This window comes from Pteropus vampyrus, unplaced genomic scaffold (genome assembly GCF_000151845.1).
Source record: "Pteropus vampyrus isolate Shadow unplaced genomic scaffold, Pvam_2.0 Scaffold82, whole genome shotgun sequence".
In the NCBI taxonomy this organism is placed as follows: domain Eukaryota; kingdom Metazoa; phylum Chordata; class Mammalia; order Chiroptera; family Pteropodidae; genus Pteropus; species Pteropus vampyrus.
This window is the reverse complement of record NW_011888863.1, coordinates 907,880-932,063: the sequence shown is the minus strand read 5'-3', so window position 1 is coordinate 932,063 and position 24,184 is coordinate 907,880. Positions and strand designations below refer to the sequence as shown.

The following is a 24,184-nucleotide window of genomic DNA, read 5'->3' as shown; positions in this document are numbered from 1 at the left end:
AGTGAAAACAGTAGGTAAGAGTCTTAATTGACAACGTGTCTTCCATTTCAAGGTGGAGTTTATACACACACACACACACACACATATATGCACACACATATATATATACACACACACTGGTTATAATGTACAGCTAACATAAACCTCTAATATACATTGCCTTTTGATTATATAGTATTTTCAGTTGGTTGAACTATATACTTAAGAATTTTTTTCCCTAGACTTGAGTTTGTAGTTGAGCTTATTAATTTTAAACCCTTTTTATTAAAAAAATGAGAAGTAAGGGAAGCAGTCACAAAACAGTCCTGGGGGATTTTCTTGTTTCATCCATTTGAGGAGTTTCCACTGATTGTTCTAAACATGTGATTTGAAAACAGAGGTGTAAATCTTGTCACTGAGCTTTAAAAAGAAAATAATTCTAGTGTGGCCATTTCAACTAAAATTTGAAGACAGAGAGCAGAGCAACCAGCCCCTGTAAATAATGGCTCCCTTTATCCTACTGGTCCATCTTAAAGTAAGAGCTTCAATCTGAAGCAGAGAGAGCCAAGGCTTCCTTCTTCTCTGTGACCCTTATTGGTGTTCTATTCGTTCTCTTAATCCTGTTGAATTCTTGCACTTTAGGTATAAGGAAAGGCTCCTGATTTGAATTTTGCAAAAATACAGAATATAAAATGAAGATGAGGTTCTTTAGTAGTCAGGTTTTGTTACTCAATAGTTTGCTCAATTTTCAGTATATATTTTTTTTCTATTTATATCTTGTCAAGCAATGGGAAAGTACAACAAGTCAACATGACTGGTTTTGCTATTGATAAAATATATTTGTATAGTTATATGGTCATTATCAGGAGGCCTCTGAAAATTACAAAACTTGAGTTCTCTTTTAAAGCACAATTCCTGTATTTTACTGTGATTGAGAGCTGATCTAAATGGATTTATTACTCCTGGGAAAGTATTGCTTTGTTTTCTTTTGTTTTTGTAATCTTCCGATTTGAACCCTGATCCTAAGAGTGAAAATTCAGTCCAACAATTTGTCGTTTTTCATTGATTCCATCCTGTTCTCTCTCTCCTTCCTCAGCGTCCCTTTCTCCACAGTGGGTGCACTTTTCCTGGAAGTAAATAGTAGATGTTACATATATTAACACTGTGCTCTGGTACAGTGTGTTTGGGTGTGCTCTCTGTGCGAGTCCCTGGTAGTCATAAATTAATTAAAAGTAGACAAGAACCACAGAAAAAGAAAGTTCTCCCTTTTTCTCCCCCTCCCCCTTTTCTTTCTTTTTCTGCGGGTAAATAGCTAGTTCCTTTGTCCCTGGCTGCACTATTTCATTTCTGCCATCATTGTCCTCATTGTTCTCTGAAACAGGAGGGGTCTGGGCCAGGAGCAGCAAGGTCTCAGCTAATGACGGGAAGTCTTTAAAGTTTGCGCTGCATTTCATCTTCTCTGTGGGAGTTTTAGGACGTATCCAGTGTTTGATCCCCACCGAGCAACTTTGCTTCTAGTTAATTAACAGATCCCCCATTACACACTCTCATCTAGAAGCACATGGGAGGCCTATTGGGAGGTAATTCAAGGCCAATCTGACTGATGGCAGGAATTAGAGAAATCGGTTGTTTTAGAGCTAATGTTCAGGAAATAAAGATGTCCCATTTTAGAGATCTCATTTGAAATTTTTGATTTTTTTTCTAATGAAAAAACAAGATAAGGGAATTATTTCGTCCATATAACCTTACCTTGACTATTCAGGGCAGTTTGAACTTAGAAGTCTTCATAACTGCCTGAAAGAAAAACAAAAAGGAATAAAGGAAAGACAATATTATGAGATATAACAATGCTAACAAGAATTTTGGTCTCCCTTTTCTAGCAGTCTCTTTCCTGCCCAGCCTATTAGCAAGGTCACAACTGTCCACAGCAACTTTTCCAGGGCACATGAGGCAGAATAGCTGTCAGAGTCATCTCCATAGTGATTTATTTTATAGTCAAGGCTAATCATACTCTGTTCTTAAGGTGTTGCTTTTGTTCCAAGGGTATCAGAGTGATTTACAAATAATAAATAATAGCTTCAGTTGAGATTCCACACACACCGCCCCCCCCCCGCCCTTCTAGCTTTTTTCCAGGTGAATGCTGCAAAATAAAGCAAACTTACCCAAAGTTACATTGGCATATGAGAGCAAGGAACAGAGCTCTCGTGTTTCAGTGACTCTGCTGTCCCAGACCACAGGTAGCCTTGGTTTGAAAGGTGAATGCTTTATTCAATTCCTTATCCTTCTACAGTTTCTCTAGCCCTATGAGCAATGACCCCCTTTATCTAATGAATTAGGAGCTACTCTTGCCTTGCAATTCTCAGTTCGACACTTGGCAATGAGAATCAAACCGGGGCTATTTAGTGCAGCAGTAAATGGCCCGCCACATTAGCCCCCTGGCATGCAAAGCTATTAGGCTGTTTTACTGTTGTTAAAGTTACATTTGTTAGGTGGAGTTGCTGCCCTTCTACACAAACTCAGCAGTGCCTGATACTGGTGGAAGCAGCACATGTACTAAATGTATGCCATCCAACATCCAAATGGGTAGACAGTGTGGCTGTGCTGCAGATAAGCATTCTTCTGTCTGAAAAAGCAGGAGCATGGATTATTCTGAGTAAGAAAAGAAGAAAGGAAGGAAGGAAGGAAGGAAGGGAAAAAGAAAGAGAGGGAGGAAGGAAAGAAGAGGAGAAAAAGGAAGAAAAAGAAAAAGAAAAAGGAAGGAAGGAAGGAAGGAAGGGAGGGAGGGAGGGAGGAAGGGAGGGAGAGAAAGAAAGAAAGAAAGAAAGAAAGAAAGAAAGAAAGAAAGAAAGAAAGAAAGGAAAGAAAAAGAAAGGAAAAAAGAAAAGAAAAAGAAATGAGATCAATGGACAACCTGGTTTTTGTACTTTGCTCTGACTAAACTAATTACATGGGCTTGATTAACAATTAATTTATAACAGTTCTTAAATAAACCACTAATTGTCATAGTGCCATACAGAAAGGCCAGGAGAGAAGCACTAAATAAGCTGGTGTGGCACTCCACAGACCAGCAGCAATGCTGCACACACACTGGTGCTGGGCAGAATCCTGTGAAATTGAAAGATTAGCATGGAAATGAAGGAGAAATATGCAGGATGCTTCAGTGCTTTGTGTGTGTGCGTGTGAGTGTGTGTGTGTGTGTGTGTGTGTGTGTGTGTGTGTGAAAGAGAGAGAGAGAGAGAGAGAGAGAGAGAGAGAGAGAAAGAGAAGGAGATGGAGATGGAGAAAGAGGAAGGGAGGGAAGAGGGGAGAGAGGAAAGAGGAGAGAGAATGGGAATATTTCTGCAAAGAAAGGAAAATGCCAGTACTATATAGCTTCATGCAGCCAGCTTGCAGGGTTGAGTTGGCATTTGGTAACTTGGTAGCGGCTGCCAGTGTGTGTGTGGTGGGAGAAGAGGGAATAGACAACAAGAAAAACACATAGAGCTTAAAAAAAGATGTAAAATGATTCACTTCATGCCATATGGACAAAAATGTTGTCACAAAAATAAGGCCAAAAAATAGTGCCAGGTTAGACTTTTAGTTCAAAAACATATGTATAATCATTCCCATGAACATGAATTTTAATTAGTATTTTGATAGAGAGAAACCAGATATTTTTTTAACCTGCTCTGTTCTTGTTTTCTGTTCCTCTCCCAGTTTTAGCCTCCATTAAACATTCATATACTGTATGTTTTGTGTCTGTATGAGGAAAATGCCTTATCCCTGGATTGGTGGGAATGCAAACATCTTGGTTTTCTGTGGCATACAAAATATCTTCCCAGTGGAGCTTGTAAGCAGAAACGTTGTCACCGGGAAATCTAGAGCTCTCTCTGAGCCCCAGGCACACCGACAAGGAAGGAAGCCATATGTCTTTTTCCTTTGTCAATGGAGGCATCTGCACCCATTTGGTTCCCCAGATCTACCCTTCACACTCATCCACATCTCGTCTCTCTGGGATGCCTTTTAAAAATGAAATGTTCAGTATACATATATAATACTATGTGACAGTACAGTTTTAGAGAAAATTTGATAAGACTGTGACTACAGAAACTTTAAAAAATGAAACATGTAATTTATTGATAAATAAACTTAATAAATGTTCACATTTTACTTAGTTACATTCCACCTACATCTAAAAATGATTTGAGATGACAATACTCATTGGAGGGTACTGTGCTGAACATCTTCCTTTAGCAAAGCCCTTTCCCACCTTAAATGAGGTGCTTCAATTAATGCCTTGCATGCGATAATGAGATGATGACACAACAAAATGCTCATGTTAGCATGATTTGATGCTTAAGGGGGCCATCTACACCCCATTTTTTCCTCTCTTAAATAATACAGATGAATCAGATATTCGAATTAAAAATGATACAAGTGAATAAAAAACTTGGTAATAAAAATCAATCAACTATTGCTGCATGCAAAAGTGTTAACCTATTTTATATTCTTTATTGGAATCTTCAGCCTTTCCTCGGAGCATTAGTTGTACTTTAGTCAACTCCAAGGGCAAAGGTAAAATAAACAGTATTCTTAGCTAAGGTGAATTTTACCTCCCTCTTGGGTTTCTCAGAGATTTCTCAGACCCTTATTTTTCAGCAAGCACTAACACAAGCATTCCTTTTTTCTTTCCTCCTACCTTACCACCCTGAGGAATCTCCGGTCCATCCAGTGAGAATGGGATGCCTCACGGACAGTTGTTCAGTACATCCTCTTGGTCCTGGAAGTTTTCTCTGGGCTTGTTGTCTAATCTCTACTCTTCCACAAGGCCGTTAGTCATCATTCCTATAACAGTTATGACAACAGAAAGGAATGTGTTGTTGGATACACAGTGACCTCAAGTCACAAAACGAGATCCATGTCTATCCATTACATTGAGACTGCAACAGAGATAGTCTCGGCATTATCTATAAGCTGCCCCATTTTGGGAAGAGTGGAGAAAAGCTAAACAAATCTGCCTGCCTTTAGAACTCTAACTCAGGCTTATATTTCCTGGAAACTGTTCCCAAACTTTTGTGTCAGATTTCTGTTGGATCAAGTAGATTCATTCATCAATTAATTTTATCCCTCACTATTTTCAAGCCCTTAATATGACTTCTAAATTTAAGGAGAGTTAAAGGTTGCTCCTTGCTACAAAGATGTTTATACACAGGAGAATATTTTCTGGCTCTTATGTTTTTATGATTCCTAGTGGGTTTATATTAGTTTAAGGTCTCAAAGTCCTGTGAAATGAAGAAAAATAGAAAAGTTCTAAAATATATTTTCATTTCCTTAATATCCACTAAGACTATTTCATAATTAATTTATTCACAGAGACTATATTTATCTTCAGATAAAATTCAAGACTAAGCCATAATGAAAGCATCAAAGGTAATTCAGTCTTTCCAATCTTACTCCTCTCTCATATCAGAAATGTGGATGCAGCTGACACCAGCTAAAGTAGACTAAAGCAAACCTCTTACCCACCAGTAGTTTTCTGAGAATGATATGAGGATTTAAAAAATTACTCATCTGGGTTATTAATTGTAACATTATTTGCAATGGTCAAATATTGGAAATAACCTAAATTTCCATCTATAAAAGGTCTGTTGAATAAATTGAAGTTTCCGCATATGATGACGTATCATGCAGTTATAAAAAATAGTGAAGATCTCTATACACTAATATGGAGACAGAGTATAGAGTGTGCTGCCTTTTGCATAAGAAAGAGGGCAAATAATAATTTCATACATTTGGTTATTTTTACAAAAAATAATACAGGAAGGATAAGTCAGAATTAATGAAAATAATTAATATAATGTGTGGGACTGAATAGAAGGGATATGGTTGGGAGTAAGCTTCCTTAAAGTTACCTTTATGTATAGTTTTGACTTTTGAACCATGCAAATATCATATATATATATATATTCAAAAATAAAATTTAATCAGCAAGTATGGAAAAATATTTGTGATAGATACTAACACTGATGGAAAGCTGAATGGTAATCATTGTTAATGGTACTTTGGACCAATACTCCACTAAAGAACAAAGAGGAAGTGAAGGGGGAAGCATTTAAGAAATTTGTACCTACTGGCTTGTATATATTACTGAAAATTTCCCATTAAATTTAATCCTGAAATTTTATTTTTATTTAATTCCTACAACGAACAGGAATCCCTTCTCTTTTTCTCATGCTACTCCTTTGACAAGATAGAAGAATAGATGAAGTTATTAATAGTTTTCTCTACTTTGGCAGTAATTGAGTCAATGATGTGATTTCATATCATGTATTTGGGGGACAATGGAGATATAGAATCAGTGTATATTCTTTGCCAGTTTCTAAAGTCATTATAATTATTAAAAAACACAACTCGTTATAGGAAGTATTACTTGCTTCCTGAGCCATATTGTTTTTTTCTCTTTAATTTTCATTTACTACGCAATGTCTATAATGTTTCATTTTCTACTAATATGCAACAAGCTCCCTGGGAGTATAACATGCTTTTGGAGTTCACCCTTTTGGAGACAAGAAAGGATTATTAAAATTATTTTAAGAAAATGAAATATGACTATGGAAAAGAAAAACAAAAAAGGTCCGATAATTATTAACTTATTAAATTAATGGGATTTCCAGTGGCCCAAAGTATTTAAGAAAGTTTTAAACATTTTCCTAACTTCTCTCCTGCATGACTCTGATTCAACTTGGTCATGTAGCTCTTTTATAAAACAAAGATGTGAAGATATGTATCACTTAAGAATAGATTTGTATTGGACCTACTTTAGGCAATTTTTTATTTCTAGAAAAATAACCCTGATTTTGGCAATGGTAAGGTATAGCTATAGATTTATGTTCTCATCTTTTGCTTCTGGTGTTGCTGTTCATCTGAGGGAAGCAGAGGAAGGGGGAACATGGGTGTGTCATCATGAAATTCACTTTCTTTATCCACATAGAATTTGTGTTCGATTTAACAAAAATTTATTGGCACCTATTGTGTGTCTTGCACTGTAGCAATTCCTTTTATCTGATGACCTCCTAATTAAGTAGGCAAAATTTCATAGAATTTTACATAGTTTGAGAATTAAACACGCTGTGTAGTTAGAAAGCAAGATGATGACTGGAGTGAGGTATCGAGTGACTACTACCCGGTATGTTTGTGAGGAGAATGAAGGGAATTTACTAAGCCTAAGTAGCCTCTATTAGGATAAGGCTTTAGTTATGAGATAAGTCAGTGATCACATTATTAAAGAAATTTGTACCATTGCACATATCTGTGCTTTTCATCATGCAGTGACATGGTGAAAAAAATAATAAAGTGGAAACGTCAATTCCCCATATCAAAAGCTGTGAAATATATGTCCTCCCAGCCAAAGAAGGCAAGATCTGGAATTTTTTTTTAATGTAGATATATAGAATAAATATGCAACCCTCCCGATAATGTTGGCTGATGAAATGAAATTCACCAACTGTAATTCTGGCACAGAGAGACACACATAGTGCCTGCATACACACGCACACACACACACACACACACAGACCCTCAGCATATTCTTAATCATTTGATATCTTATTTACATTTCATTTGCTAGAGTAAATTCTATCATTTGAACTTTTAAAAAATATATTTCAATATTACTTAGGGAAAAATAGGAAATAATGTGATTGGCTTTCAAATAGCTTATTACCATTCAAATACTCTCAAGATAAATTATATTTTAAAAATACCACCCTGTTTTAGCTTCTGAAACATTCTAAATGGAGACTTAGTTCTAAGTAATCAAAATTGCTTTAGTTGTGCAGAGCAGCATTAAAAGCCTTGTCCACTAATTGAGTGAAGCGACGCTTCTGAAGCAGCCTTGTCCTCTCATTAGATGATCTTGCAGGCACTGTTTGACATCCTGGGTTTCCAGGCTCAATCTAACAGTACTGCTGGCTCAAATTAATGGTAATTCATTATGACACACTACTATGTCCTTCCAGTGAAACAGCAATGTGGAATCCATGGGGAATCTGGCACTGCTACTTCTTGATCACATTCCTTCCCATTGTTGTTCAAGCGACCACCTTTGCATGTACCTTCTCACTTCTTCAGCTAACTGCTGATTGAAGGTATACCTTGACTGAAGAATTTCATTCACTTCCCTTCCACTAATATTTCTAGAGAGAAAGAGGTTATGTGACAGTAGGCCAAGTCAGTCTGGAAAATGATACCATGTTCTGGAGGTAATAAAGTACATTCATGTGTACATGTGTGTGCAGGGACTTCTTTTGGAATGTAAATATCTCACCCGTATCTATTCGAGAGAATGTTAATAGAAAATGTTGAGAGAGAATTTTCATGAATGTGATATAAATTCAAAGAGAATGAAAGTTTTCTGACTATATGAGTTTGGTTATTCAAAGTATTCAAATATTTTGGGAGAAACGTCACATTTTTATGAGCATTGCTGTCCAAATGCTGCTTTTTACTCTTATGAGTAGGCATAATGCTGTTGCTAGGGGAAAGGTTACAGCAGTGATGCAATTGGATACTTCCTCCCGTCAGCTCTAAAATGTACGTTTGTGTCAATCAGTACGTTGTGTTGATTCAGCTAATTTCTCCCATCCATGGAAGAATAACTCAAGTCTACCCATTGTCTAAACAATGTCTGGATCCAAGATTTCCTTGGAAATCCTTAAATTGATCATGAGTGTAGAAAAGGTTGTATATATCTACCAATCGACTCCCTAGTGTTGGAAATAATGGTGTTTAGTCAGTATGAGGTACGGGACAGTTTTGGCATCCACTGTTTTCCCAAGACTGAACCTAATCTCACTGTGGGACGTCTAGTCCAAACAATATGGACCTGGTGGGATTTTAACAGTTTTAAAAGCCTGCCTATTCACACACCATTTATGGTTTAAAAGTCCACTATTAGATTCATTCCTTTGAGTTATATTAAAGTTAATAAACAAACAAGTAAACATAAAAACCTTTTCATGACATAATTGAATTGCTTAAAATAGCTAATAGGTTACTATTGGTTATCAGTAATCATTTATTCATTTATTTATCTAATGTTTATTTCTGTAACTCTATTCCTCAATAAAATACACTCTAACAAATCCATCAGTTCAGAACTAGTTCCCATTACCTCATTTACAAAATTCTTGGATAAAACATGGATATCTATGTTTCCATAGTAGTTATTAATGTGTCCTAAGTGCCTGATTACTTCACCAAATCTGCTCCATCCACTTTTAATCTTCACAGTTTTGGTAAATAGCGACTCTATCCTTCTATTTGCTCATTCCAAACACCTGGGAGTTATCCTTGACTTCTAGCTTTCACTCACTCACACACATCTAATCCATTGATAAATCCTATCTGCAAAAATATATTTCTAATTCACCATTGCTACTCTAGCTCAAGATAACATAAACTATTGCCTGGAATATTAAAGAATCTACATTTATACCTTCCCTCAGTCTATTCTTAATATAGTTCTGGAAGTAAATGGTTGTCAAAAGATCTGGGGATTACTACTGGCATTTAGTGGGCTAAATTTAGAGATAGATGCTAAATGACCTGCCATGTGCTTGATAGGACAAAGAGGAGTTGCCCACCCAAAATGCCAATAGCAACCCTACTGAGAAATACTGAACCCATTAAAAACCTAAGGCACATTATATACTAAGGCACATTATATTCCACTTAAACTCCTCCAATGGCTCCTAGTTTTTCTGAGATGAAAGACAGTATTCTACAAGTTACAACAGAAGGGCCTACAGGGTCTTACACAATCCATCCTTGTCCCTCTCTCACTTACCTGATCTCATTTCCTATTACTCTTTCATTCACTCACTGCATTCCAGCCACTATGAAAATATAATTGTGCCAGCATGTTATTCCCACTGCCTGAAAAGTTCTTTATGAAATATGCATATGTCTCGATCCCTCTGCCCTTTCTTAAGTGCCCTCTTTCTCACTTACTCTGCTTAAAATTGTAGTTCCTCCTCTCAGATTCCAATCCACAAGCTATTTTGTCTCCAAAATAGTCGTTGCCATCTAACATATTGTTATATTATTGTCTTTCTTCATTCATCAGAATATAAGGTTAATGAGAGATTTCGTTGTCTGTTTTGTTCTCTGCTATTATTATATTGCTTAGAACAGTATCTGACATATAGTACGTGCTCAATAGTTTTTGAATGAATGAAGTTAAACTGATTAGTCAGTATTGCACTAAAGAAATGGGCGTTTAAAAGCTGAGAGGCTAGCAGATGTGTCAAGAGACACATGGCAAAGAGAAGAATTTACACGTTTCCTGAATGTATTTCATTCATCTACTAATTATTTATTAAAATCCAATCTAAGTCAGGCACTCTTCTTGGTGCTCGAGGTAAAGCAGTGAACAAAATAGGCAAGGTCATAAAAACAAACTAGTTTTAGAGATGGTAAACGCTATGCAGGAAATAAAAGAAAAAAAAGGTAGTGACAGGTCATGGAGGGAGGCCTCCAATTCTTGTATTCCCTCCAACCCCCACCGCTGTAACCTGACTAGCTCATTTCCATATTAGTAACAATTACTTCATTTGATACATTAGCCAACACTTGAAAAAAAAATGGGGAATTGGTATATAGGTGTATTTTGAAGAGATCTATGTGGTCCATTGGTAAGAAAATGGCTTTTTCAAGTCAGAAATCTTGGGTTCAAATCTCAGCTCTGCCACTTGTTGCCCATGTGGCCATGGGAAAAAAAAGTTCAACTCAGTAACCTCATTTGTTAAGTATTAATAATGTATACTTCATAGGGTGGTTGTGAAGTGAAGAATTAGTAAAGTGTCTGATGCATAAAAATGAATTTTTAATGCACAATTAAATAAGGCAATACATATTTTTTAAATGCTTTTAGCTGCTACACAGAAAACTGACCTGGATGGTGCCTAGTGGGCATCTATGTGCTAAGGAGGAAGAAGGGGTTATTGTGAGAACACTAAGTACCAACTCAGAATTTTCGTAAAGCCCTCTCCTCACTTAAATAGCAATATACAATTTGTATGAAAATTTTGTTATTCTACTTAATAGCATTTTTATTATTGTGAAAGTTATATAATTTATTGGAGAAATATTCAGAAAATGTAGATTAAACAAGAATAAAGTACATTTCTATAACTCTAAAAGTGGCAGTGTAATGTTTTGGCATTTATCCTTTGAGTCATTTTTATACCGTGTGTGTGTATATATATAAATATGTGTATATCATTGATTATATAAACTACGGATCCTCTGCCTAATTACCATAATTAATATTTTAGAATATTAATATTTTGGAACAAAATCAGTGTTTAGGAACTTTTGGGCACTGGAGTCACAGGAATGTTATTTGGTTCTGGGTTCTGCTAATTACTGACTCATTTTCCTCAGCAGATTAGTAGGGAAATGATCTGTAGTTTACTTAACCAATGCTGTATTGTTAGCCATTTGGCCTTATTCCTTTTTTTATACTATCAGTAATTCTTAGATGAATTTATTTGAACATAAATTGTTCTTCCTTTTAGAATTATTAGTGTTATATTCTTAGAAATGATGTTACATATGGACATGTGTAATATGGCTGGTATATGTGATTTAATTTTTCTTTAAAAAATTGAATCACTTTCAACTTTCATTAGCCACATATGAAAGGCTGCACTTTACCATACCTTTCCAGCATGGAATATTATAATAGTACCTTGTGGTAATTTGGCATAACCCATAACTGAGTACTTCCATATGTATGCTAACCTTCCACTTATAGGTCTTGTGAAATGAGAAGTTCCTCAGTATCCCTTGGAGAGTCAGGAAAGACTTCCCTGAGAAGGTAAAATAATTAGGTTGAGTTTTGAGGGAAGAGTATGCAGAGAAAAATGACAGAACATGCTCAAGTTGCCTCATGTATAGGGTTTCCGACTGGAGCAAGGAGAGAAGTTAAGAAAGGTATCATTGTAGTCAAGGTAAGAAGCACAATGGTGTGGGAATTGCAATAGCTATGGAAATGGAGAGGAAGAGACGGCTTTTATAGATATTAAAGAAATGGGAAAAGCATGATTCAATGGCCAATATAGATGCAGAAGGTGAGAGAAAGAGTCTCCTTCTAGGCTCAAGCGTAAGGACTTTTTAGTTGAAGAGTTTTAAATTTCTGTGAATTGCCTATTTGTTTTACATCTTCTGAGTTCAGTTATTAGAATACTTGAATTACAGGAAACAAAGGCTATTCCTTTTCACATAGTAAATATGGTTAGACAACTGTTGTTTTGTCTTCCAGCATTCCTTGCTACTACCCATTCTTCTAGAAAGAAAACTCTCAACCCTATAAACACATACACACACTTTCCTTAGGGAGAACTCTTCTTCATTCTCTGCCTACCACAAAGGCACTGGATACAGTACTGGCCAGTCATAGAAATTTATTCTGCTGGCCACTATGACTGATATAAATAGAAGGCCCTTAGTTTTTTCAATACAAAAATCTTCCCTTATGACATTTCACCTTCCTATTGAATGGTAATTTAAATTTAATTAAAATACCTGTACATATTCTTGCTATGGCATGAAAAGATTATAATAAGAGTAATAAGATGATCTAACAGTTACTTATAATGTTACTCATTGGTACTCGATGGACCAGGCACTCTTACCCTTGACAGCAATTAACTCATTTAATTCCATTAACCATTCTATAAGGCATGCATCATTATAATTCCCATATAATGATCAGGAAATGGAGCAGTCAAGATATTAAGTAACTTTTCAGTGGTCACGTATAAGTGCTGGAACCAGGATAGCAAGAATTAACAAATTCTTAGCAGAGGAAATGTGGTCGTTTGTATTTATCTTAAGGAACAATACCCAATAGTTAAACATCTCTTCTATAAGGTTAAACTTTACTTACAATTACTCAGCATTTACTGGGAACAAATTAAGATTATTGATCTTCTATATTTTCTCTTGACAATTATTTAATTAGCTTACTAATCAACTATATAAATACTATGTCTATTTAGTGATAATGATAATACCGTGTTATATGTATCAGAGATGGATAATCTCACTTTTTATATTATCACTGGAAATTTCCACTTTATAACTTTTCATCTTATTTAATTCATTTAAATACATTATAATATCTGCTATATTGTTAATTCCTTAGTGCAAAATCTGTATCTGATTAATCTTCTTAGTTTTTAAAGTAAGGCAAAAAGAAGAGAAATTAACATTTATTATTGGATTCTGTAAATACATTAGTTCAGTTAATCCTCACCTTAAAGATGAGGAAACTGAGTTTCAGAAAGGTTTTACCAACCATAATTTGAGGCCTGAACTCAAACTGAATTCCAGGTAATCCCAAAACATGTTTTCTTTTTATTTCTCAATTTTACCTTACTACATATACAATATCTTATGGTAAGCACTTACTAACTTTCTGTTGAGTAAGTAAATAGAAAAATGAATAGATGGTTGCTATTCAACAAATCCCCAACTTGTGCAACTTACCTGCACACACTCTGTGGAGAAGAGAATGGAAACTCCTTATTTAAATTTCAACAGTAGAAAATATACTTGAATAGTCAAACGTGGATTAAATAAACAAAGAGATTGAGCACACTATGTTGTATAACTGGAATACACATATAACTCATTATCATAAAATTGGGTAATGCAGCCTCTGAGTATTGCTTTAAATGAATTTATATTAAAATTGAAGGTTAAATAAAATTGCGAAACTTCAATTTTATCACTGAAATTTGTTACTTTTAAAGTATGTATTTCTTCACATTCTCATCTAGTTTTGTTTGGCAGCTCAGTTTTCTTTTACAAAAGCCATTCTTAAACAGAGAATTTTAAAATCACTAAAGTATCTACATGATTTCTCATTTTTAACAATTATATTCTGAACTATTATCATACTTTGAATTAAAACAATTTTTTACACTATCAGCCCTGATAAAGTGACAGTTATACTTGGATTGTATTATAATACATGAGCTCTGTTGAAAGACTAACCTCTGAAGACTAGTTTAAAAGTAGAACATTTTTTTATTATTTTATTATTGATATTTAATCTTAGCATGCTATTAATGTTATCTGTCAAGGAATAATCTATCAAAATATAAGTTTTTTTCTATTATCTTAACATGGTTAGATTTTTCAAGATAAATGTGGGTACTTTTCCTTTTAAAAATGAGAATACGATTGTGTTAATGTATTTTTGTTTTATACTATGTAATTTTTAAAACCTGCTTTATTGAGTTAAAATTTATATACTGTACAATCCACTCATTTAAAGTGTGAAATTCAATGTGTTTAATAAATTGAAGGAATTTCTCAATATTATCACAATTTAATTTTAGAACAATTTCATTCGACAGAAATTCCATCCTTGTTAACAATCACTCCCCAAATGCCCCCAAGTCTCCTTTCTCTGTAACTCTATGTAACCATTAATCTTATGTCGCTATAGATTTACCTATTCTGAACATTTCTTATAAATGGAATCATACAATATATTATCTTTTGTTACTGGCTTTTGTTTGGTATAATGTCTTCAATGCTCATTCATATTGTAACATGCATTTTATTTCTTTTTATGGCTGAATAATATTCCATTGTATGGATATACCTAATTTTGTTTATCCATTCATCCATCAATGGACATTTAAGTTGCTGCAACATTTTGGCTATTCTAAATAATGCTTCTATGGACATTCTTGTATAAGTTTTTGTATGGACATATGTTTCATTTCTCTTGTGTATATACATAGGGATAGAATTGCTGGCTTATATGATAACTCTCTATGTAACCTTTTAAGAATTTCCAAGCTGTTTTTCAAAGCACCTGCAGAGCTTCACATTTCTATTACTGATGTATGAGAGTTTTAATTTTTCTAGATACTCACCAGCACTCGTTATTATCTTTTTTAAATAGCCATCCTAGTGGATGTGAAGTAGGATATCATTGTGATTTCAGTTTGCCTTTGCCTAATGGCTAATGATGTTGAACATCTTTCCTGTGCTGATTGGTCATTTATACATTCCTCTGTTGAAATGTCTATTCAGATTCTCTGCCCATTTTTAAATTGGGCTGTTTGACATTTTGTTATAAAGTTGTAAGAGTTCTTTATATATTCTGTATATAAGTCCCTTATCAGATGTATAACTTCCAAAAATTTTCTCTCATTCTGTAGGTTGTCTTTTCACTTACGTGATGGTATACTTTGAAGCACAAATGTTTTGTATTTTGATGTTGTTCAATTTATCTATTTTTTCTTTTGTTACTTATCTGCTAGTGTTATATCTGAGATACCATTGCCAAACTCAAGGTTATGAACATTTATGCCTTCTTCTTAGAGTTTTATAGTTTTAGTTCTTACATTTAGTTATGTGATCCATTTTTACTTAATTTTTTGTGTGGTATTGAGGTAAGGGTGCAATTCCATTCTTTTGCACGTGGATATCCAGTTATCCCAGCACCATTTGTTGAAAAAAACTATTATGTTCCAATACTAATTCTCTGAAATCAAATGAGTGTCCTACCATTCAATTCAATCTGACACTCTCTGGAGTTAGCATTAGATCTCACGAGTTAAAGGTTAAGGTCTCCAACAAGACTTATTTTATTTCAGAACCCATCTTTGTAGATATTATTTTATTTACTTCAATGGTATTTTAGTTTTTAATGCAGAAGTCTTCTACCTCTATTATTGAATTTATACTTAAGTATTTTATTCTTTGCCACAATATTATAAATAGAATTGCTTTCTAAAAGCAATTAACAGAATGTTTATTGCTAGTATACAGACATTTAATTGCGTTTTTTTACATTGATCAAGTATCCTGCAAACTTAGTGAACTTGTTCATTAGTTCTTATTTTTTGGTTAATTCTTTAGGATTTCTTTTTTAAATGTTGTGTAGAAATAGGAATTATTTTACTTCTCTCTTTTCATCTGGTTGTATTTTATTCCTTTTTTTTCCTGATGAACTTGGCTATAACCTCTAGTACAGTATTAAGTCGGAATGGTATGAGTAGATATCCTTGTCTTATTCCTGATCATAGGGGGAAAGCAATCAGTCTTTCACCATTAAGTATGATAGATTTTTGTGTCCCCCCCACCCCAATACTTCTCTTGTAAACTTGTATTTTAGATTCTTCAAGATGTTAGATAAATTTCCAAAAACATATAGCTCTTCTGTTATGAGATCAATGATTAAACCATGGTCTTCATGACACTGAGTCCGGCTCTGATAAAATGACTAAGTATAAATAGGGTGTTTCTGTTTCTATTTTGCTGTTTTTGTTGTTTTTAACCTAGAAATTATCCAATGAATTTGTAAGCCTTGTATTCTTATATAACTTATTATCCTAGTATGATGTACCACCGTGCTTTGATAAATGCTTGCCTGTATTTAATAAACTTAAGTGCTCATTAGCATGTTTTTCATAAAGTACTGTAGCTGTAAGTTATGTTGCATTATAAATATATTCTAAGTTAATCATCATGGACTAAAAGTTGGTAAAATTTTTTCTCTCAATAAAACTAGGTCCAGGGCTACATATACATACATACATGTGCTTACATGACTGAATTAATAATATAAAGATTTTTTAAAGTGATATAATTGATATTGTTCTAAAATAATTAGCTCATATTTTAACATTTAAACTGTCAATATATCTTGACTGTCATTGATAAACAATTGTTTTTCAGTTGTTCATTTATTATTCATTCATCGACCATTAACTGGCACAGTACTATGAGTCTGACATTGTTGTGTGGTTATGAATCTGGTCTAGAAAAACATTGTTACGATGACACTACTTAATTTTTTTTCACAGTTTTGTAGTAGCAATCTTGTTTAACTCTCTTTATGATGTTTAATTTTTTCAGTATTTTAGAATTACTTTGATTTCTAGCTAAAAACTTTTATTTCCTTTTCTTTTTCTTGTAGTATTGCAAGATATAGATAATATCAAGGACATCGGGAGTGGGAGAGATTGGATTTGGAGACTGAACAGGTCAGGATATTTTCATTATTATTTGCTGACCATTCTTTTGCCATTAATTCTGAAGTTATTAAGTCTCTTGCCTCTTATTTCTTGTATGTGCTTAGTATGTTCTCAGTTTTACAAATCATGACTAACAACTTTATATAAAAAAATTCAGCATTTCAGTATCCTTTTTAGGATTTGAAGATGAAAAAATAATTTAAAGAAAGTTTCAAGACTAGAAGAAAATTTCTTAATAAGATTTAGAGATAGTACCCTGATTTCTATTATTCTTTATAGTATATAAACTGTTTTGAAATGAAGGATTCTTGATAACTTTTACAAATCAAAATTTTAAAACATATAAAATGTTATTAATTATGTAGTTGTAATAGGAGAACACTTGGCTTGTGAGTCAAGTTTTCTTTTTCTACTGTATTGCCTGGGCTTGTGTTCACCTCTAAGAGCTTTTGACACTCTTCAGAATCAATCTGTTTGCTAACAGGAATTTTAAGTATTGAATGTTGACTACTTTGTGTAAAATGAAAGTTAATTAAAGCAGATAATTTCTTTGTAAATAGAAAGATCTCAAAAGTCAAAGGGTCTGCTATGAGCATTTGTCAGCCATTTTGGAAGGTTTAATGCTAGTCATACCCTCAGTAAGCTGGAACCATGCTGATATTTGCAGTCCCCATTGCCCTGGGTTTTACTATGAGTGATTGGTGGCTTTGTGTTCACCTTCTGCCTCAGAAAATCTCTCAGTTGTCTTAAACAGTGATTACAGCTCTCACTGCTATTGCTTAGTTATTGATAAAAGCTTGAGCATTCTTTCCTTCTCTGTTATCCCTCCAGTGCTACCACTTCCACAATTCTTCTGGATTTTGACTTAGCTCCTCCACATCCAGGTCTCCTATCAAGCAATTGCCAGTGGGTTTTTCAGTTTTCATCACACAGAGAGATAAATGCCTTTGTCCTTTAGTCTGATCACATCTCTCCAAGTAAAATGGCTTGTTCAGAAAGGAGCTAAGCTTAAAGCTCTCCCTGGATGCTTCAGGGATTTAGTGATTTCTGAACATCAGCATTAGGGACTAGACAGATTATTACTGTTGTATATATTGAGAGAACACTGCCCATCATCTTAAAGGAAAATAATTTCAAGTAGATTTGATGCAGTGTATATGCTCAAGTCTCTGCTTTTAGCTAAATATGGTAAGGGTCCTAAAAAAAAAAAAGCTGTATTTAAAATGATATGTCCAAGTAATTAAGTTCATAAGTATGTCTACACTGATTTTTACAGAGTTGAGAACCACTTTTGAGTGACACTTTTATAGAGAGTTTCTGGTAGTAAATACCCCACAATTTTCAGATTACAAATATCATTGAACTAAATATTAAAAAGAAACAAATTGAAGCCCAAAGTGATGAATTTTTTTTTATATACAGCAATTATATAAATATGAACCTTAAATTGAATACACTTGTTGTTTGAGTTTTGAATGTTTGGAAGCAAAATCAAGACGGAAGAGACAAATATGTCATAGATCTCTGGTCTTAAGAGAGAGAAAGATTCGCAATCCAATCTACCTATTTTACAAACCTAAATTGCCACCCAATGTTACATGAAATATTAGTAACAAAGGTAAATCTTTGTTTCTTGACATGACACAGGCCTACTACATTATGCTTCCTTCCAGATTACAGAATACAAATAATTTTGCACAAAACATTGTGCACACACATAAAAAATACCATGTTATTTACCATCTTCACCAATTTATAATTTGATAAAAATACAAATTGATACTAATACTCCACTTTGGATTTTACTGATATTCAAAGAAATCAAGAATTTTAAGATTTTCTTTTTTACTGTTGTTTCTTTGCTGTTCAGCTAGATGAAATGAAAAAATGATTATTCATCCATCCATTTGTTTACTCTTATTCTCCTGGAGCTTTCTTTCTGGTGGAGGAAAACATAAATTGAAAATTTTGATATATGTGCTTATGCCAATAAGTACTGAGAAGAAAATAAAACAGTAAACAGAGAAAAGCTGGAAACTGTATCAGATACTGTGTCTAGGGAAGACATTTCTGATAAGGAGAGAATGGAGTACAGACCTGAATGGAGTGAGAGATGGAACCATTTAGATATATGGGTGAAGAGAGATACATTAAGTGGCAAGAAGTATAAGAGGTGTGTCTGATATATAAAAGGAGTGTCAAGAAGTGCGATGTGGCAGGAGGAGAGTAAAGAACAGACAACTAAGAGATGAGAATGGGGAGGGTGATGTGGAGTTTATCATATAGAACCTGGTAGACCATGGAAGAACCTTGACTGTTGTACTGAGTGAGATGGGAATCATTAAAGGGATTTTAGCTGATGAGGGGCATAATACGGCTCACACGTTTTAAGGATCACTTGGATTTATAGGTTGTGTAAAGCATTTTAAAGTTTTCACTCTATACTCAGAATATAAATTATGAATGAAAATAAACTTAAATTAACAATGATCAGGGTAACATAATTTAATCAGGATACTGACTGATGATTATGTTCAAGGAACTAATGCTTTCATTAGTTCAGTACAGCTATCATTCTTCTATTTTATGTCCTTAAATTGCAGAATTTTTTTGAGTTTGAATCATATTCTTTGACTTTGTATAGTAACTTACTGTTTTATAATAGAGACATTAATGACAATGACGTGATATTTAAAAATTGTGTACATTTGATTAGTTACTTTGCATAGCTGAATTTCCTATTTGCTTGTCATTTATAGTGTCAACTGAAATTACATAGCCTTGTATAAGTCTACATATAAGTCATGAATTTTATCTTCTGTTTGCCAGGGAAGATGTTTGAAATTTTGTTGTGGTTTTATTACAATTATCACATGACCCATAAGAATATTTATTAGGAGAAACATGAAGTAGTTTAAAAAAATGTCCTCTAATTTCTACTAAGTTGTTGTGGATTCTGGAACCAGCTCTGAAACTTACCAGCCTGATGATTTGTGTTCTTTGATGACCATGTTTTGATGATAACCTGTGTTTGCCTGCCAAATGACCAACACTGCTTCTCCCATAAGGAGAAACACTGTTTTTATTATCTTTGCAGTTCCTTTACATTTGTTAAGCCTGTGTGCACATATTAGATTAAGAGTCACCTACGCTAGAAGTGACCATTTTTAATATAAAAGAGAAAATAAGGGATATTATTTCAAAGAAATAGCAGAGAGAAATGTCTATATTTATTTTCAGAAAAAAATATCAGGTTAGAAAAGATATTATTGATATTTGAAAGGAAGGGTTGTTTCTAAAATTAATCATTATTATGTTAAAGAATCAATGTGATGAAAACATGAAAATTTAGGGGATGGAGTTACCTTCTACTAGCAGTCTCGTGACAGCAGTTTCCAATTGCCAAATAACCGTTCATTTTACCAAAATTTTCTAAAACTTAAATCAACACATTAAAATGCTTTTAATACTATAATTATGTAAGCTTAGATTTTCATTATTTGGTTATCAGAATATTCATGCAACAAATTTATATGTATTAGTTTCAAAACAAAAATATAAAAACTAATTCATTTATGAGCATTTAATATAATTTTTCTGAAATTCGTGTTTATTCTAAATTCTTTTTTTTTGTCATAAGAATAAGTTTTACAATTAAACAGAAAAATAAGGAAATTATTCTTTGACATTATTTTTTGAAGGTATGGGCATGCCTACCTCAACTTAACATACACATCTAAAAATGATCTTGAATCTGGGATGATTCACATTTATTTCTGCCACACAGAGTAAAGGAGGTTCTCTTTCTCCTAGAAAGTCTTGTCCCTCTTCCTATGCTTAAACCCCATTTCCTTTGGCAGTTCCAGAACCATTGATTCTTCACTTCAGTATTCTTCAGCTTCTTCTTTACTAGAACCTTTAGTATTTAAACATGCTTAGGTTTTCCATTTTAAAATAAATAAATAACGAAACTTCTCTTTGACGCTGCTCCATTCTCCAGCTACCACTCTTTTCATATGTAGTTCTTTAAGTCTTAATTTACTGTTTCCATTTTCTTTCTTTCCTCTCTCTCCTCAATCCTGTACCACTCAATCCTGTACCACTTCTGTCATCCCAAGTCTTCAGTTGTGTCATCATGCTAAATCCAAATGGTATTTTTTAGAACTTATCTTATTTGGCTCTTGATTCATTCAACTGCATGAATGACTCTCCAATTTCCACTCCACCCCACCCCACCCCTCTTTTTAAAGTGCTTTGCTTATAACATATGCTAAATGAATTTAGTTTGAAGACCCAAAACCAAATATTATAATATGAGATAGGTTCTATAAGAACTACAATGTGGTATTCTGTGAGGATATAGAGAAAAGAGAAAGTGTCATACAATATGGTATTTTAGCTGGGTCTTAGAGGATGCATATAATTTTCCTAGCAGAGATATTAGACACTGGGGATAGGGGGTTGCCTAGTATATATTTCATGTCCTGATGTCTTAAGTATCTGCTTGGGCTTGGGTTAGTTTGGATGCAGCAAGAAGTACACAAAAGGAGAATAGTGAATATAAAGATATGTTGCACTCTTTACAACATAAAAAGACTTTATAATTGAAAGTCTGTGAAGAGGACTTTGAATCTAATGGTAGTGATCTGACTTAATTCAACAGAACTTGGGGAGTCATTGAAAATTTTTTTTTTGTTTAGGGGGTAATGATTAGGTTTGTGCCTTAGATTTATTCATTAATATGGCACCAGTATGAGGTCGAGTTGAAAGGGGAGAGGATACAAGGGAAAGAAAGGCTACTAATGCGATTATCAGGCAAAAGATCCAGAAAGTCAAGACCAAGGTGGTAACACCGGAGGACAGATAGATATAAGCAGAAATGCAAAGATGGAATCAATAGAGCTTGACTTCTTAGAGCAATAAGGGATGAATTTCCACCTTGAGTAACTGAAATAAAGTGCATCCAATTCATGGATATAGGAAATTTTTTAAAAATGTGTTTGTTTTTATTTATTTACTTATTTTTTATTTGTGGGAGGATATTAATTGTTTTGAGAGTCTTTACAAGGGGATATCAGCATTGATATATAGAAGAAATATGCCATGCAGAGATTCTAGAACCTGGCAGGGGTGTGAAAGATGAAGCTATATAAATTTAAACTTGATAGGAAGAATTGCCTCCTTGGTGGAAGAAAGGTAATCCAGGCTGAGGGAATACCCCCAAAAGGCTAAGAGTCTAAAGGCCATGTGGAATTCTAAAGAAGGCCAAATAGACCAGTCAAAATAAAAGAAACTGAAGTTTGAATTGTAGTTTTGCTGCTTGACAAACTGTGTGGTACTGAAGTAGGCTTCAGTTTAGTTATTCATTTATTTATTTATTTTTAATCCCACATAGATCCTGTGTGAGTAGTCTGCAAATAGTAAACATTAAATGCAGGCCTTATTGGTCCACTAGAATATAATCATTTCTGGATTATGGGACTTTTTTTGAAGTATTGAAAATTGTTTAGTTGTCCGATTTATTGATTCATATATTCTTACTGAGTTTTAACCTGTGGCAGGCACTCCTTTAATTATATTGCCTACCTTTTTCCCCATCCCATTCTTGAGTAGAATTTTTACTGGTTGAGGTTGATTTATTATTCTTAGTTAGTTATAGGAAAAAGACTGATTCAGATCTTTTCCACCTATGGAATCATGCTGTCCACACCTCAGACTAAGTCTCCTCTTCCTCAGGTTGTTTGGGGTAGCTATAAAAGAAATTGATGGAGAGTGTTGTTTTCACTTTTACAACAATAGGAAATATGTTCATTATGCCAATTGACTTTAGACATTTATAGTAAAATATTTAAGTCATGGATTACTTAAGTCGTCCTCTTTAACAGTAGTTAAACACGCTGATGTTATTGCGATCTGACAACCATAACTATTATCATATGACAACTGAGAAGTTTTGGGACAAAAGTGCCAGTTAGAAGAAGGGAGCCCCAACCCTGAATGCTGAATGAGTGCTTGCCTGGTGTGTCCCCAGGAACAGGAGCTGACACAGGTGTTCAGCACAGTTGCTTACTGCTTTCCATCAAGAAGGATGGGGGGTTCTTAGCGCTGCTGGTTTGTGGCACTCAGCATATTTGGCAAGCAGTCAGCCCTGGCTGTGGATTTCCCTGGGGAAAATAAAAGCCACAGGGAAGTCATCAGTGTGACCTTCTGCTGGGTAGTTGGCACACAGTTGCTCCACAGGAAGGCTTTCAGTTGTCATTTTCTGAACGGGTAGATATCAGATGCTGATGGAGGCTCCCCTTTAAAGGTGGGAAGAGGAGAAGGAAAAATATGTATTGAGCAGAAGCTTACCAAATAATTCCCAGTTATGAAGCTCAACACCAGCTGATCTTCTGATAAAAGAGATTTTGGCGGGGGAGGGTGAGTTGGGGGGATAGTTTCTTTGGTTCTGTAAGCACAATTATAAGCTTCCCTATTTAAGTCTGACCCATCATATTGAAATGCTGTCACTAGTATCATTAGCAAGTAAAGTGTTGATAACATAGTCAAATGCACAGCAGAGTTCTGGCTCTTAAGTGTCTGGACTAACTCCCAATATTAGGAATAGGAGTCAAACTGCCATCACTTTTCCTGTGCTAACAGACGCCCTGCCATTAGCAGTCTGAAGGCAATTTTAATAAAATACATAGCCCTGCTGAGTTGGTCTCAAAAGATAAATAAGCAATGCAGAAAAGAAGCTTTTGTTTAAAAGTAATTATTTAAACTATGCATTACAGGTAATTTTCTTTTACCAGTAAGGCAAATGCTATCAGAATTTCAATAATGATTTGGTGGCGCTTATCTAAATAATGAGATATTGTCATTTCTAAGAGTTAAAGCATCACTTTATTTTTACTTATATACAAAATGAGGACAAATTGGATCCAGGTATCATGTGCATGTGTTTTACAGTTTATGTTACTTTTTTTTTTTTTTTGGTGAACAGTGTTGTATTCTCGGACAGATTTATGGAAATGTAACAAGCTGGTGACAGAGTTCTGGGAATTGCAGACTTGACTTCCAAACACAGATTAGAACAGGAGGGCAAAGAACATCTTTTTATTTTTCCTTTGCTGTCAGAAAGGAAATCACATTGCAGTCCTTTAAAAACTCTTTTAATA

General features: G+C 34.2%; 1 protein-coding gene across 2 annotated transcripts in view; it reads left to right on the top strand.

The window, feature by feature from the left end:
* Positions 1–24,184, top strand: part of SOX5 (SRY-box 5) — a 674,508-nt gene that overhangs the window by 46,355 nt on the left and 603,969 nt on the right. For both annotated transcript variants that reach the window (XM_011363058.1, XM_011363057.1), the window contains exon 2: positions 16,967–17,033. The gene's annotated coding sequence lies outside the window, so the exon portion shown is untranslated. The remainder of the gene's footprint in view (positions 1–16,966; positions 17,034–24,184) is intronic.